Raw genomic sequence first — 9,376 nt, 5'->3', positions numbered from 1 at the left:
ACACGCTGCTGGCGTGGGAAACTGCAGGCCAGAGGAAGAAAATAGCAATAACCTGACAGGCCCCCTCATTCACCCACTTGAGCGTGTCTTCCCGTCTACGTGTGAGCCTTTGCTTTGAGATGGTCCATTTTTCTTGGCATTCAACACCGTGCCCATGTCAGAAAGAGGGGTGGGTGTGCGGGTGGGGTGGTAAAACTTCCACATTCGTGGATAGACACTAATTCCTAAATGCCACGCCCCACCCAAATCAGGTGCCGGCTGCTGGGACAATGGGCGGGAGAAACAGCAAAGATTGAAATGGAAAGGACAAAAAAATAGATAGATAAATAAATGCGGCTGGGAAGGAAAAAAAATCCTCATAAACATCATATTGAATGGTGGCCAAAAGATGTATCATGAGGTTAAACTTTCTACATTATAAAATACTGAGACCCCCATAGTGGGCACCCACTCCTTCCACCCCGCCCCCCCCCCGCACCAAAATCTGCTCACTGCATCCTGGTTCTGATGGGGGAGGGGGATGAGCACTGGGGTAGGAATGAGGGCGGGAAGATCACCAGCATTGCCCTGGCCACACCCAGGTTGCCCCAGCCCACCTGCTGCTCGGGGCAGTGTCCACAGTTGCCTTCCTGCCTGAGGAGGGGCCTTGGCTCCAGCCTTTCCCAGAGATGGTGGACCCTGGCCCAGCTGGGATGTGGGACCCGTCCTGCTTCTGCCGGGATGCCCGCCCTCTCCACTGTGTCAGAAGAGAAAGGGGATAGGCCAGCTGCAGCCTCCAATGAGGCCCCACAGTGGGCAAAAGGAGGGAGCAAGGGCAGGACTCCAAGACCTGGAGCCTCAAGCACTAGACCACCCTGCTGAGAGAGGGAGAGAGAGAGAGAGAGAGAGAGAGAGAGAGAGAGAGAGAGAGAGAGAGAGAGAGAGAGAGAGAGAGAAACTAGGGCTGTGTCCTTCCCCAGCACCCTCTTCCCAAGAGGTGCCTTCTGGTCCTGGCTGGCAAAAAAGTTCATGAGGGTGCCTGCCCTGTTTTTCTGTTTCAGAGCAACCCAATGGGTAGCCCCATCACTACCCTGTTCTCAAGATAAGGAGGCCTAGGCACAAAGAGTTGCCATAACTGGTCCAAATTCACACAGGGAGGGAGGGAACTCAGAGCAGAGCTGGTTCAGGGTCCTGGGCTCCAGGTCACCAATCACAAAAAGGCAGAGTGTCCTCTCAGCAGATGGAGCCTCCTTCCCAGACACACCAGCACTGCATCGCCTCCCCCTGCCCCAACCTGGGGACCCTGACCTCTTGGAAGCTCCGGGCCAGCAGGACCTGTGAGTGCCGCCTCCACGCGGCCTCCAGCTGCGCCTCCCGGAGGTGCTGGGCCCAGCGCAACGCCCGCAGGCCCTTTCTCAACAGCTGTCTTCGGCACAAAGCCGCCACTGCCGCCACTGCCCGCCGCCTCTGGGCCACGTGCCACCAGGCTCTGAAACACCTGGACAGCAGCTGCCGGCTGGGGGCAACAGCAGCCGGTCAGCAAGGCCTTGATGCAGGTCAGAAGGCCTTCCCTCTTCCTCATGGCTCCCTTGGCGTTTCCAAATGAGAAAGCCTGGGATGCGGCCGGGCAGCGGCCCCATGTCCCCGTCCTTGGTGCCTCAGTTGCTCCCCTCATCCCAGCAGGGAGAGCATGGAAGAAAGGGGCAGTGCCGTCCTGCCCAGCTCAGGTCTGGGCACCGCACGCCTGCCCACTCCCACTGGTAGCCCGCCAGCTCACCAGGCTGTCTTGATCTGCAGAGTCTCAGCATCTGGGGCCTTGTTCTGAGAATGCAAGCGGAGTCCCAGCGTTCACAGGTCGGAGAGGGCCCGGACAGGATCCCCGCTGCCCAGGCCTCCCTTCCTGGGTGAGGGAGTGGCCCAGGGAGAGACAATGACTTAGAGAATCCCTGGGAGGCGGGGCCCAGCCTGGGAGCCCCAACCCTGGCTTTACCTGTGGGGTGGTGTCCAGCTGACAGGAAGCTGTCCTCTGCTCCTTCCTGCGGGCCCCTCCTTCCCGCCCAGGCACCACGATGCCCCAGGCTGTCCTGGAGTCGGTGAGAGGACAGAGCCCAGCCTCTCTTGGGAGACCAGGGAACCCCCTCTTCTCCCCACCATCTGCAAGCCCCACAGAGCAGTCCCCTCCCCAGCATAGGGGGTGGGTAGGAACAACACCTCGCTCAGTCTCCCCTGAATCAGTTTTCCATGATGCTAGCTGGCCGCGGGCCTGAGAGCTGGCAACACTGGCCTGGGCTCCTGGTGTCTTTTCCCTATTATCCAGGAAGGCAGGAGCAGGCAGGCTGGGCTGGGGGCGGGGAGGGGCTGCTGCTAGGAGTTCCTGGGATGCCCAGTGCCTGAATTGGGCTGCCTCTTGCTCCAGGCATCGCGCAGAGGCCACCGAGTGGTGAACCTCAGCATGGGACCGGGTCTGAGCCTGGAGCTGGGTAGGGACCACCAGGTCCTCCAGGGCCAGGGGCTCATCCATGGGCCCTGAGGTCCATTGGCCCAGGGCACGCCAGGGGCTGGGACTTGGCCACGGGTACCCAGCTCCAGGGATGAAACCTACAGGGGGCTGGAAGGCTGGGTGGAGGGTGTGGGGGGCCAGTGGCTGAGACTGCCTCTGGCCAGAGGGTAGGCAGGTCAGCTGCCTGCTGCGGCAAAAGGGGCTTCCCCAGGGCAGAGTGTGGGGGTCCAAACCGATAGGCTCTCCCGGGTCCAGGTTGCTTTGCTGGGCCCTCTGGGGAGGCATGCCGGCCCAGGGCTGCAGGTTGCTCTGCTGGAGGTAGCTAGAGCTAGCCCCCTTCCAGCGGGTCTGGTCCCCGAGGGTGATGCCCAGGCCAGGGCTGGGGCCAGCCAGGTTGGTCTGGACGAGGCAGGGTTCCACGCGCCACATTGTCGCTGGAGAGGACGGGATGGCAGGCCCTCCCCTCCTGGTACATTGGTACATTGGTCCTCGCTGGCCGCTTGGGAATCCCCTAGGCTCTGAAGAGAAGAGAGACAAGTCCTGGGGTGGAGTCCAGAGGTCAGAGGTCAGCGGGGGCGGGGGCGGGCAGCCAGGCTGGGGAGGGACAGGGCTCCAGGTTTGGGAGTTAGTAGGGGAAGAGCAATTCTGGGGTCCTCAGCAGAGGGGTGGCATGCCGTGTGTGTGCGTGTGTGTGTGTATGCGTGTGCGCACACACATGCAAGGGCAGAGAGAAGGAGGAGACAACGGGGGCGGGGGTTGGGCTGGGTTCTGGACCACGAAGGTGGTGATGTGGGTGTAAAGGTGCTGGAGCCACATTCCAGTGGTGGAGAGCCAACAAGCTAAGAGGGGGTGCAGACAAGAGTCATGGTGACTCCTTGATTTCTGCCCTGAGACACAGGGGTGATGAGGACTCTTGGGGGAGGGGCATAGCAGGGGTGGTGGTGAAAGCAAGACCCACTACATCAAGCAGCTGGAGGGGGCTTCTCTGGGTAAAAGTGGGTGGAACAGTAGGGCCTTCCCTCCCTGCCGGTGCCCCGGATCTCTCTGCAGCCTGGCAGAATCCCCACGGGCACTGCATGAAGCCTGGAGGCTTAGGAAATGGCAGGCAATGCAAGTTGCCACCTTTGTGATAAAGAAGCTAAGGCTCAGAGCGTTGAAGCCACTTGCCCTCTGGTCAGTGGGCCAGAGCATGGAGGAAGAGGGAGGTGAATCCGAATCTGCACGTGTTCTCGCCTTGGCCGGAACAGCGCCAAGGCCTTCTTGCAGCCCTTGGTGACTGAGCGGGGAAGTCTACAGACCGCCACCCCAGGCACAGGCTGATGGGGGGCCCCTTCCCAGCCAGGCCCACACATGGACACCCTCTTCCTGACCTCATCCACCCACAGCGTGTGACCTCCCTCAGACCCAGGCTGGGGAAGACTTTGTCCTCAGCCCAGCTGACCCTGATCTGATCTGATCAGCTGGGGAATTATCAGGGTACTGGGGGCAGTACCCCCAGGCCCACTAAGCCTCTTGCCTGGCCTCAGGGGAGCCAAGGGCCTGGGGGGCACATTCTCCTTGCAGCAGGGTGGGACCTCAGCTCCACGCATTCCGAGGCCTGGGGCCGCCTTGTTCCTTCACAGAGGTCTTGCCTGTGCGTCTAGTTGAGGCTCTGAGGAGTGAGGTCACACAGGTCAGGCCAGGTCACCCCCTACACACTTAGCAGCACCCCCAGCTGCCCCTCGGGCCCATGCCCAGCTGCCCTGGACCCTCACTGGTCAGGCCCCCTGGGGTCTCCCTGTCCCACCCCACATGCCCCTCTTCCTGCAGAAATATCGTGGTGTCTGCCAGGGCCCAATCCTTCCAGCACCAACTGCAGATTCCTGGCCCATCCCTCCGGCCTCTGCTTCTAGCCTTCAGACCACTGGGCCCAGGGAAGAGGCCCTCCAGCACCTGGCCTCTGGTGGCCCTGACCTTCTCTTTTCCCACGATCCAGCCTTGCCCTTCACCACTGTACTGCCTCCCACCAGACTTGGGAAAATTGCCCAAACTAGAGCAGACCAGTCGCTGTTGATTGAGCCCTGTCCCTGGCCACCCGTCTGTCTCTGTCGCAGCAGAACTGTAGTCCATGGGGGTTTCCAGGGCAGACTGCCAGGCCTCTCTTCGGAGGCACCCAGAGGGGTGGACTCCACCCTTCAGACCTGTCAGTTAATACCTGCACCACCAGGGAGTCCTGGTAACTGCCCCCTCTGACTCCACTGGAAACAGCCCAATAGCGTCCACTGTGCACCCCTGCTGCTCAAGTCCTCTTGTGCCCAGCGCGGACACTGCTCCCTCTCCACCAGACACCACTGTCTGATCCTACCTCTTTTTGACAGTCCCTTACCTTCCTAAGAGGAGCCCTGGTGGCGTAGTGGCTATGCATTGGGCTGCTGACTGCAAAGTCAGCAGTTCTAAACCACCAGCTGCTCCAAGGGAGAAAGATGGGGCTTTCTACTCCCATAAACAGTCTCGGAAACTCATAGGAGCACGCCAACTCTGCCCTACAGGGTCACTGTGTGTCAGTAAGGACCCAATGGCAGTTGGTTTGGCTTTTTGGGTTTCCCTCCTGAATGCCCACCCCCACCCCCCACCTCTCCCTGCAGCCTGATGACCAAGAATTATAGGAGGGGACTTCAAAAAGTTCATGGGAAAATAAAATCATTGTACTTACTCCTTAATATTCTCCTTCCAGCTTCTCAAAGTCTCCCCCTGCCCTCACCTGTATTCTCACACCTGCTTGGCAAAACCACCACGCTGGGGAAGGTGAGCCTGCCACTGCCTGCACCTGGGCAGGTGGAGGTGGTTAGAGGGGCCACATGCCCCCACTGCCGGCCCGCTTTCCTCATGGTGATCTTCAGCCTGAGTGGTCCAGAAGGCAGCCCGAACCCCAGCTTCGAGCTCTCACTCCCCTGGACACTGAAACCCACTCTCCTCTGCCCTCAAGTCTCTGCCACCCCCTTGCCGGTCACCTCTCTGCAGAACAAACAGCATGTCCAAAGGGAAAGTGCCCTGTGTCCCCACATGCCAACGTCTTGCCCATGGCTCCACTGCCCCCTTGTGGTCCACAGCCGGGCCCTCCTCACCGACCCAAGGACAGCACCCAGGGCCACTGTGGGAAACAGAAGGATTTCTCCCCAAATATATGCCAAACTTAGCTGCTTCCGAATGACTATACACTTGGAGGTCATCAGAAGTAGGTCAGAGGTTATTCTCCCTAAGGGTTATCAGCCATCCAGAGCAAGCAGACACCACTGTTTATCCCACAACAAGTAGGGCCCACTCCCTTCTGATGAGGATAGTAGTTGTCTGTTTCCTTGTAGGAGACCCCAGAGAGGTCATGCCCACCCTAGGATGACCAAGGTTCGGCTGCCATCACGAATCTAGGGTCTGCCCATCTTGTCACATGTATACCCCTAGACCTTCCCATTCCTATGGGCACACCCCTAGCTCATCCCCTTCCTGCCACGCTCATGCCTACCGTACATCCCCTTCCTATGATGTGTATGCATATTGTACTGCCCCTTCCTGTGACGTGTGGGTACCTGTAATCATGTCCGCTGATGGAGATATAACCCTTGGTGAGCAATAAAGTCGAGGCGTCCTCCAGCCTCGTGCCGGGGCACCAGCCTCTGGCCAGGTCCTCAAGCCTCCTGCTGGGTCTCCACCCCACCTCCCTTTGGCCCACGCTGTGTGTGGACCTGGCTGGTAAGATCATGGCCATCTAGGAGGTGAGCATGCTACCATGAATTGTGTCTGAATCAATTATTTGACTCTCTCATCCTTTCAATGACTTTAATATAATATTTATATACCTCAACCGTACAATTGTGCTTATTGAACCCATGATTAGTGGGGGGGCTGGCACCCCAACTCATACCACAGGCCACCATTGCGTGTCCTTAGCAGAACAGGACCCTGCTGCAGTAGTCCTATCCCTTGCCAGAAACCCCGCCCTGACCCGCAGCACCCGGCCATCAACACATGCCCCCACCCCCACCTTACCGAGCCACTCCCACCAGCACATGCCACCAACCACCACTAGTCCTCAAGGCTCACGGACAGGTAACAGAGCTGGTCTGTGAGACATCAGTAGGCCTGGGCACAGGTGGCCATCCTGTTCTCCTGTGAGCTTGGCTTCCCCTCTGTCTTCCTTGCCAGGGATGATGCCCCTCCTCCCTGACACTCACATGCCTACTGCTGCTTTTAATGCATGTCTCAGCATGCATGGGCCAAAGGGATTCCTGCTGCCTGCCCCTGCAATTGGAGCTCTCCCGTCTCAGGGTCTCCCTGCAGCTCCCTCCAGCGGAACCCTGATTCCCTTGATCACACCTTAGTCAAGCCACTAGCTGATTCCATCAGATCTACTTACCAACCAGCACCCTCCAGCTATTCTGACTCTAGGCGCCCCTATGGGACAGAGCAGAGCTGCCCCAGGGGCTTCTCTGGAAGCCGGCGGTCCCATCTTTCTCTGGGGGTTGAACCGCTGTCCTCTCGCCACATGGCACAGTGCAAGGCTTCTCTGCCTTCCTCGGGGATTCAAGTTCTGACCTTTCTCATTGCCTCCCTGCTGCTGGCTACACTTCCCTCGTGCCTACTCTGGGGCAATGGCCTCCTAACTTGTCTCCGGGCCTCCGACAGTGGGACACAGCAGCGGGAGGGAGGGAGCCTGTGGCTCCTGAGTCAGATCATGGCCCGCCCTAGCTTAGAATTCCCATCCGCTCCCAAATCCATTCGTGTCAAAGGTGGTAAAACTGGCTGGTTGGCACCTGCTTTGTCAATAAAGTTAGACTGGAACACAGCCACGACCATCAGGTGTTAACTAGGGACTACACCACAACACAGCTGAGTAGTTGCAACAGACAAAGGATGACCCACAAAGGCTCGAACACTTGCCCCTGGCCTTAAAGACAACGTCCAATAGAATTTAACCTCTATCACAGGTACAGATAAGAGCTGGAAACACAGGAAATCCAGAATAGATAAACCCCTCAGGAGCAAGATTGAGAGTAGTGATGCCAGGAGGGTAAGGGGAAGGTTGGGGGAGAAAGGGGGGAACTGATCCTAATGATCTACATATAACCCCCTCCCAGGGGGACAGGTGAAGGGAGACATTGGTCAGTATAAGACATGAAAAAAATTATAACCATTTGTCAATTATCAAGGGTTCAGGAGGGAGGGGGAAAATGAGGAGCTGATACCAAGGGCTCAAGAAGAAAGAAAATGTTTTGAAAATGATGATGGCAAAAACTGTACAAATGTGCTTGACACGGTGGAGGGATGGATGGACTGTAACAAGAGTTGTACAGCCCCCAATTTAAAAAAAAAAAGAATTAAACCTCTCCATATAACTGCCACCTACTGCCTTCTGTTATCTGGACTGCAGCTACCTCCGCCTGATCCCTGCCCCTTGCCCTTGCTCACCATACCCCATACACCAGTCTCCTCAGGGTTCTCTGAAGTCGCCACCTATGCTGCGGCCTCAGGGCCTTTGCACATGCTTGGAATTCTCCCTTCATTATGTGTTCAAGTCCTGCCTCCCATCACAGTGAGCCCTGCCTCGACATCCTCTCCCCAACCAACCCCCCTCCTTCTGGTCTCTCTCTCTCTCTCTCTCTCTCTCTCTCTCTCTCTCTCTCTCTCTCTCTCTCTCTCTCTCTCTCTCTCTCTCTCTCTCTCTCTCTCTGCCACAGAGTCCCTTCTGACTCAGAGTAGAACTGCCTCTTGTTTCTGAATCTGTACCTGTTTATAAACAGGAGTAGAAAGCCTCTTTCTCCCTCAGAGGGGCGGGTGGTTTCTAACTAGTGACCCTGCGTTATCAGTCCAAGCATGACCACCCGGCCCCTAGGCCTGCTAGCAGGGGCTCACAAATGGATGTGAAATGAACGGCTGAACCAGGCGCTGTGCCGGGCTCCTTCAGCCAGCCCAGGGCTCTCTAGCCAGACAGTGGCAACAGTGGTACCCAGCAGTGGTAGGGCCCTGGGCGGCCTCCACAGCGCATGCTCCCAACCAGGACACCCCCCACCCACCCACGTCCCACCCCCCCACCCCCGCACTGACCCACCTCATTCCTAGCGACAGGTGCAGCCACTGGCCCCGCCCCCGTGCCTGGCACCCCTCTCTCCCCTGGGGCCCTTCACCCCCACCTCTCCCTCCAGGTCGGCTCCCTTCGGCTGTCTCTCACGGGTCCCTCGGTCGTCTGTCCGTCCGCACGCACTGGCCTCCGGCAGGACTGTCCGGACCCTGGCCGGTAGGGTGGTTGCGGGCCGGACAGCAGCGTGCCAGCCCGCGAGGGTGCACTTGGTGTCCACTTGGTGTCGGTCGCCACGTCCCGAGCCGCGCGCGTGCCCGCTGGCGTTGGGGTGGCTGCGTGGCCCAGAGCGCGGGGCTCGGCTGCAGGGCGCGCGACCTGACTCCGCACCCCAGGTTACAAGTCACGCAAAGCAATACTGCCCGTGGTCCTTCTGATGACTCCTCTCTGGCGGTGGCCCTCCCTCCGTCACTTTAACTCCGGATTCCAAAGGTCTCTCATCCCCCGCAAGCCTTCGCCCGTCGCGCGCCCGGGCAGACCTGCCAGCTGGTGCCTGCTCTTGCCCAGACAGCTGTGGCTACGTAGTGGGCTGCGAGCCTCAAGACACCAGTTCGACTCCCGTGAAGACGGGCCGCCACACGGGGAATCCAGGACAGATAAGCCCCCCAGGGCCAACAAGGAGAGTAGAGCTACCAGGAGGATTAGGGGAGGGTGGGGGTAGAAAGGGGGAGCTGATCACTAGGATCGAACTAGAACCCCCTCTCAGGGGGACCAACAAGGGAAAAGTGGGTGAGGGGCGGCGGAGGACGATGTCATTTATGAAAAATAATAATCTATAACTTATCAAG

This window comes from Tenrec ecaudatus, chromosome 1, assembly GCF_050624435.1.
Source record: "Tenrec ecaudatus isolate mTenEca1 chromosome 1, mTenEca1.hap1, whole genome shotgun sequence".
Taxonomy (NCBI): Eukaryota; Metazoa; Chordata; class Mammalia; order Afrosoricida; family Tenrecidae; genus Tenrec; species Tenrec ecaudatus.
This window is presented reverse-complemented; position numbering follows the sequence as displayed.